The following is an 8,461-nucleotide window of genomic DNA, read 5'->3' as shown; positions in this document are numbered from 1 at the left end:
GCTTCCTTCTCCCTGGCTTTTTTTGCCTCTGGGTGTCCGGAGAGGTACCGAACATCTCCCTGCGCAGGGTTTTCCTCCCCCGGGTGCATTCCGTAGGTAGGGACGCGCACCTTCAGTGGCAGGAGCGATGGCTCGCGCGGGGCTGTGTGCAGCAAGGGGCGAAGAGCTGGAGAACGCTCGGGGTTCCGCGTGGAAGGGGACGGGAGTCCGAGCACGGCCCCGCATAGGCGGAGGAAAATTGCTCCGTCCTCACCTCGGGATGCGCAGGGAGAGAAGCCGAGGTCCAGAGAAAGCGCAGGGGATAGTGAGCTTGGGTAGGCATCGTAAAGATACCTCATGTAGGTGTGTGAGTTTTATCAAGTTCTGTCCCGAAGCTGCTGCTGCAAATTAAGGCAGACATTTCAGTCACTGCCTTGTGGAATTCTAAAATGTCAATAACAGGTGTGATACTTGATTTTGAATGTTTTTGTGTTTAATTTTAAAGTCTCACCTTGAAAAGTTTAGGGTTTGCTGCAGAAAAAAGAAAACTGTTAAATATGTGTGCTTCCGTTTGGTGATATTTTGCTACAGCAAAGGTATACTGAAGTGGTTTCTTAGCACATTTAAAGCAGAAGAGCTGATAAAAGTGAGCAATAGTTGCATTACTGTATTGGTGGAATTTTTCATACTATTACAAAAAAAAGAGAAGCTACTGTACATATTATATGAACATCTATTATTGCTGCTTCTGTAGTACTAAACTGTGCTAATCTCTATTACTGATGATCAGAAGAACAGTAATGTTTTGTTAGGTGTGATAGAAATGAATGTATATTTGAATTAAGTTTTTAACTCTTTAGGACTGAAATCTCTTTAGTACACTGTTGAATTTTCAGATGGATTTTGGAACCTCTGCTTTAAGTTCGGTTTCCATGTAGCATAATATTTAAAGTAGGACCACAAATCTTCCTTGATGTACTTCTTTTATTTCCTCCTACTCCAATCTAGAGCTTTTTATTTTGTTTCAGAATATATTGTAAGCTCTTTCAGGCTTAAACCTTTACTGTATTTGTCTAAAATAGTAGCCTTTTGGGAACAGGGAGGTTTATCTGCTTTAATATGCATTAACAGAGTTCTGTTTATAAGATGTTTGGTGCTTTATATAAACAATACCAGAACAAATCCGTGTTATGTCCCTGTAATTTCCCCCAGCTGCTTTTTTTTTCAGTACCAAAAATAAAGACAAGTAAAATGCCGATGACTTTTATCATTAAAAAAATTAAAGAACGGAGTTCACTCTCAAAACAACCTGATTGTATTGGGATGAAGAATAAACCAAATTACATTAAAACTGGTTGTGTCCAGCAAAATACTCATTTTGACTTGCTACTGAACCACTTCTAAATGATATCACCTAATTATCCCCTAACTTATTCTTTTGTATGCATGGTGGCATTTCAAACATTTTATTCATAGCAGTAAAGGTTATACTGATTAAGGTATTGTCTTCAAAAAACCAAAAGCAAACCAGAAAAATGTTGAAGAAGGAATAAGATACATCCTTTGACAAGGAAAGTCTATACCTCCACATTAGCATTTTTTTAATTAGATGGCTTCACTTAAGCTTTTAGAAGAAGCATCTTAATTAAATATTGAAAACTTTAGTATTCCTTGCATAGAGTTGAGATTAGAATTTGTGAGTTATAGAATATGATAATATATTATTGATAGTTACACACAGAAAGCTTTTGCTTACCTAAATAAAGTTCCTTCATGACAAATTTTATTGCTGTTCAAAATGTTTTAGAAGACATCAATGGCCAGTGTATTTTCACTGATAGCAATCTATGAGTACTTGGTTAATAAAAGAAAGTATCCATTTTATGTCTTAGTATTTTTTTCTTAGGTACTGACAAATTGATAGCAATGAAAATACTTGAAGAGTGCAGAACAGTGAAAATCTGGTACTGATTTCCTTCTATCTTTCCTAGATATGCTAAATTTTCTGATTTCCACAACTACCAACAACTTGTCCTAATAGTGTAGAGGGCTCAACTATGGCAGTACTTTGTGAGAGTTTACATTTACTATTTATTTACCTAGAAATTTCATATTTATTAAACAAATTGAAGGAGGATTTATAATGAAAAATATTTTTCTTCATATTTTAATGGAGAAAAAATTTCATTCTGTTTTACTCTTATTTGAAAGAAAATATATTCTGCTATAAAAGACCATGAAATTTCTTGAAAGGATAAGAAGATGCCTTATGCTACACTTACAACAATGTGCTAATGATACCAAGATACATAGATTCCTTTTCAAAGAAACATTATTATTGCTATTCTAACATTTTGCAATAGGAAGGGGAGATAACAACCCCTATCTGGTCTAAAGATAAACTGAGCAAGGCTTAACTTACGTTTTTTTGGGAGTGGGTAATAGTTTGTAGAAACTAATTTTACTGCTCCCCATTTTCAGGATGATTCTGACACATGGAAAAAAATGTTTGTGAACTTGGTATTAGAAGTATAGCTTTATCTGTGATGTACAGGTATCAAGCTTTGGGTTTCAAAATTATTAACTTTGAAAACATGGATATAAGTAACCTGATGAGCTGCAGAAGAGGGTGGAAAGTCTGATTCCCTGTCTCCTGTTTTACCCACTAAAAGCAATAGATCTCTTTCACACTGTAATGCATACGAACCTAGGTAGGGCATTGTAGTGTTACTAAGCTGGTCACTTCCACTACTCTACTGATCTAAAAGAGTAAATATAGTAATGTGGTGGTCTGCCATGGTCTATTTTTTCATTGCAATTAAGTGTACCACAGCTCAGAAGTAAATTTGAATTTCACATGGTACTACACATTCATCTACACTCTCCAGATGGATGCAACAAAAACCAATTACTAACGTTTAGTAATATTATATATAAACTTTACGTTTTGCAAAACCTTATGGACTTTCAACAAGTCAGAGAATCATAGAATGGTTTGGGTTGGAAGGGATCTTAAAGGTCATCTAGTCCCAATCCCCATGGGCAGGGACACCTTCTGCTAGACCAGGTTTCTCAAAGCCCTGTCCAACGTGGTCTTGAACACTTCAAGGGATGGGTCATCCATAATGTCTCTAGGTAACCTGTTCCAGTGCCTCATCACCCTCACAGTAAAGAATTTCTTCCTCATATCTAATCTAAACCTACTCTCTTTCAGTTTAAAGCCTTCCTCCTTGTCCCATCACTACATGTCTTTGTAAAAAGTCCCTCTCCAGCTGTCCTGCAGGCCCCCTTGAGGTAACAGAAGCCTTCTCTAAGGTCTCCCCAGGCCCTTTTCTTCTCCAGGCTGAACAATCCCAGCACTCTCAGGCTGTCCGCATAGGAGAGGTGTTCCAGCTCTCTGATCATCTTCATGGCCTTCCTCTGGGATTGCTCCAAGAGGTTCACATCCTTCTTATGCTGGGGGTCCAAGAGCTAGATGCAGTGCAAGCCAATCAACTAGAGAATAAATGTAAAACAAAAGCAACCACAAAGCCCCTAAACCCAAAGAATCTCATTTAGCTCTAAGTCCTTTAATTGTTTTTAGAGGCAGAGGACTTGTGTTGTTTATAGGAAACTAAGAAGATATGTTTACAACCAGGCATTTTATTTCTGATCCTGTGCTCAATAAACAAGATTACTAAGTCAACCATGAAAAGAAGAGGAAGGGCCCTCAGTCTATGTTGTAACTCTCAACATGAACCCCTCTAAAATTTTGTGAGTTAGGGGACTATTTCTTTTTAGTTGTTTGTTAATGTAGAGTTCAGCATGCATTGTTCGTGGGGTCACACTTTCAGTTAAGGTTTGGGCCCATAATGGGCATTTTTTTTCTTCATCAATATTTTTGGTAAGAAAGAAGATTCTTGGATACTGCAGTAGCTTAGTGAAAATTTGTGGCCTTTTCAGTGGCGAGATCATTCCTGTCAGTTTTTTCAAGTGCTAAAGGAATTAGAGATTTCTTGTCTCACAAAATACTGAACCTGGGACTGAATCAGTCAGTCTTTTCTCACTGTTGCTACAGTCTTGTTGGAAAAGTTTCGATGTGGTGTGGATGTGTACTTGTGCATGTATGTACACTATATGGATAACAAGAGTGGGGATTTCTGTGCTGTTTTGAGTCCATCACTTGAAAACATATGTTCATAATGTTCACAAGTTGACATGGGATAGTTTTTACATCCTTACTCTGATGATTTCTGTCTCCTGACTAGATGCTGTGTTTTTAATTCAGTATGAGAATGCTGTTGATAACACACTGGTGTTTGGTTGTTGCTAAGCAGTGCTTACCCCAAGTCAAGGACTTCTCAGTGTCCCAGGCTCTGATGGTGAGCAAGTGAGCAAGAAGCTGTGAGGGAGCATGGCCAGGACAGCTGACCTGAACTGGCCAAAGGGATATTCCACACACTAGTGTGGTGAGCAGTGGTACTGTGCAATTGCTTGTTTTTTGTCTTGCATTTTATTTCTCCCTCTCCCTCTCTCTCTGTCTCTCTCTCTTTCTCTCTAGTTTTTAGGAAAAGAGTTGTGGTTGTGGGATAAATAAAGGGTCATTACTTTGTTTTTCAGTAGTGCCTTTCTTCCAGTACACCACCATGGAAGTCACATTATAGCAAGAATAGAAGAAAATTTTCAGGTCCTCAAATCTGTTTGATTACAGAAGCTTTTAGCAATATGATGACACATCTTGACACCTCAAGCCAGGGGTGTTTATGGTTACAGAGGAAGGACAAAAGTATTTAGCATGCCTGAACATATGCAGACTAAGGTCTCCCCACACTTGCATTGCTTCACTCTGTACTATAGAATGGTTGCCACACAACATTTCAGATTATCTTTGGTTTTTCTTAAATTCACTGTTCAGAGAGGATCAAGTTCTGCACCTGCTCTCAGTGATTCATTATATATGCAATTTTCTTTAGAGATCAATGACCAGAAGGGAAAAAAGTCTCTATGACATTATGTTGCTGAAAGAAGTCTGTTTTAAAAAAAATATTTACTGGATTTCCAAATTTACATAAAAAGAATACACAGGGAAAGTCTTGTGGATCACTTCCAACTGTTTTGTTAGGGTGCTACTCCCTTCTACTCCCTTCCTGTCTGTTCAGACACTTGATCCTGCAGCAGTAAATGCCTCCTGTCAGATCCAAAGAAATAAAACACCTTCTCTAAGACACTAATTAGCATTCTTTACTATTGCAGTTAATTAAGATGATAGTATTTTTCTCAATGTCGATTCATAATTTATATTAAAAATTCAGATTTACTTCTATAGTATCTTGCACTCAGAAATTGTTTATATTTCCTATAAACAAAAATTATACTTGCAGTAACATTTTTACAGTGAATCAAAATTACAAATACATTTAAAATTATATATATAACACTTTGCAAGCTCATGCCATCTTGAATACCTATCAAAATTATAAAGCCTTTAATATTTGCAGAAGAATAAAATTACTATATACAAATAAGTCTGTCTTTAAAATTGGAACAGCTTATTCTTAAGTTGTTTTATAAAGATAGGAACAGAAATCAACACAGATCATGCTTGGAAAAACCTTAAATCTGTTTCAAGATTCAATATGAAAATGCCTAATAGTAGGCATTGCACTTATGTATATGTACTACAAATAGTCACCTGAGATGCTGTGCTGTATGTACACAGGTTGAGATTGTATTAAAAATGATGGCCTGCTTTTAAGTGTTGTCAGTGGTTTAAGAAAATAATTACATTCACTTCTTTATTAATTTTCTTCACTCCAGATGCAATAACAAGTGAAGACCTTAACCCTAAGGGGAAGTAGGTCTTGGGTAGAAGAGGTGATTTTGAGTGCACCTAGTGAGCACTCTGTGCAGGAGGCTGCCACAGGGGACTGACGAACTGTAGATGGTGATGCAGGCAAACACAGAGAAACTTTCATGCTTTAGAATTCAGCTTCTGAGAGAACCTACTGGTACTTGCAAGCAAAGAGGAGTGGCAGTTCTGAGCTGCAGTGGGCCCTACTCTTAACATACTGCTGACCAAGATTTTTTTTTCTTTTTTTAGCCATTGTGCAATTGTTCCCCCAAAACTGAGACAGAGGATCAAATCCTAGTCTTGGAGGCCATTTGCCTACATAAATCATAGTCAGTGCAGTGTTACCATGGGATAATGAGTATGTATATTAACCAGCAGCATTGCTCTGATGAGCAATGATATTCCATTGGCAAAGTCTTTCAAGATTACCTTCTCTCTGGAGCTTAAGACAATGTATTCCAATGGTACCTACTTTTTGAACCAAGTGAGACTTTCATGTTTATTTAGGAACAGAATTTTAGCAATATATGGATAAAACTGGCATTGTGGCAAATTATGGTAATTTGGTCAGATCAAAAAGACAGTCACCTGAAAAACTGACCAAGAGTTCAACTGTATGAATGCTCCCCAGGTAGTTTGATCATCAAAGCATCAGTAATCCATACATAGCTTCAAAGACAGTAAGTGACATTTTTGTAAAAGGAAAGGGCCAATCAGGTGGTATGATTAAACACTGTCAGTGGAAAAACTCAGATAAAGATTTGTATTTTCATGCTTCAGATATAGTAAGTACTTCATTGACCAACAACCACGTGACTGAAAGCACTGAAACACTTCTGGCAGTGCTCAGGAATAGAGATGAGAGCAAAATGAAAATTATCTCCAAGTCTGGAGTGACACTTACCAATGGAGACGTGCTATCCGTTTTGGAGTGTATTTTTGCTAGCTGTCAAGCCTCTGGCATGTTCAGTAACAGTAATGGTAAATATGATGTGTTGCTAGAAGCTAAGAATGTCAACATTTACTATATGACCTTTCAAGGCAGGTTTTCTTTTTCCTTCTCCTTACTGAGCCATGTCATTTCTAAGCGAAGAAGCCAAACATATTATAGCTGCCCTAAAATAATTTTCTGCAGAAAGCTAGATGAAAGTTCTATTAAATTTCTCATGATTCTGCTTCATTTACAATGCACCTACTGGAGTTACGTCAGCTAAACTATTTCAGGGATGCCTTTTTAAGATATGCCACAATCATCTTGACTTTGAGAAAGCTGAGGCAGAGAGGCTATAAGCAGGGACAGGCATTGTTTTCATCTACCTGGATTTTCTTTGTATTGCTGCAATAAGTGCTTAAATGGTGAGCCAAACTAACTGCTTTCATGAGCTGTAAAAGTCACTGGATATGTCTCATAAAAGGTCCAGACTACTGAAGGAAGAATTTGGTGCTGCTGTATTAACCAAGTGTAAGAATGCTCAACCCTGAGCACAGATCAGGGTTACATAAGAGTCTTCAGAAAGTACGACCTCCTCTAGGATCTGCCAATGACATTCAATACTGTCTGTTATACTTGGCAGTTTGTGGTCACTGAAGCTGTTAGAAGAGAGTAAAAGTGCTCTTATCTTCCTAAAGATCCTATCAATCTTGAAAAAAATGTGTTTTGTCAAGCAATAGAGGGAGATCTTACCATGGTTGACTGCAAACAAGTTGGACAGATGACTACCTGACCTAGAGGGAAAAGGATGTGTGTATTTCTTATGAATTTAGGCTTTTCTGTGGTATAAATATTCAACTACAATACTGCGATGCATGCCTGGAATGTCGTACATCATGGATGTGGAAAGTAGTCATGTCACGTCTGCTTCTTGCTTGCTCCAAAGATGGAGCAGCATTAGCTGGTGAACATGTGGAAGGACCATTTTGTGCAGTGATGGTTTTTCAGTGTTGCTTGTAACAAAGTTTGTACATTCTGCTCAGTGAACAAGACACTGACCAGGAGTGGTCTATTCACTTCCATGAAAACGCCCCTGACAGGTGGGCACTGTGTTGAGAGTAACCCTTTACGGAGGAATATTTGAGCAGGCTGGATTTGTGGAGTGACAGCTTCTGTTCACTATACCACATCAAAGAAGAATAAGAAATAGAGTTCCATGGTAATTGTCCCAGACCAGCGTAGGAAAGGTTGGTGGGATTTCAAAATCTATTTTTTCCCACAGATGTATTCCCACATTTACGCTAGAGAGGCTAGAGAAAGCTTATAGTTTGATTTTTTTTTAATATTCTCACTCATATCAAAACTTTATAGAAATCTGGCATAAAAATAATAGTTATCTCTCGGTTTTACAAACCAAGTGTGTGTCTTGATTTGAAAGACAGGTGTCTGCTAAGGAAGGCAGAAGCCTCCCTTGGAATGGCAGATGCAACCCCCTTCCCTCTGAGTTATTATAATTTGAAATCAAGGGGCTTTTAGGCAAAGATGTGGGAAATAGGAATAACAGTTCTTTACTATTATATATATAACCAGTCAAACAAACAGCAATAACTATGGCAGTAACAGCAAACAATCACAAACCCAGTCCCAGCCTTCTCGGCTGTCAGGCCCTTTCCCCTCGGGTGCAGTTCCGCTCGCAGCCGGCAGGGGCGCTGGCGGCTCCC

Source organism: Corvus brachyrhynchos, unplaced genomic scaffold (genome assembly GCF_000691975.1).
Source record: "Corvus brachyrhynchos isolate BGI_N302 unplaced genomic scaffold, ASM69197v1 scaffold17, whole genome shotgun sequence".
NCBI lineage: Eukaryota > Metazoa > Chordata > Aves > Passeriformes > Corvidae > Corvus > Corvus brachyrhynchos.
This window is presented reverse-complemented; position numbering follows the sequence as displayed.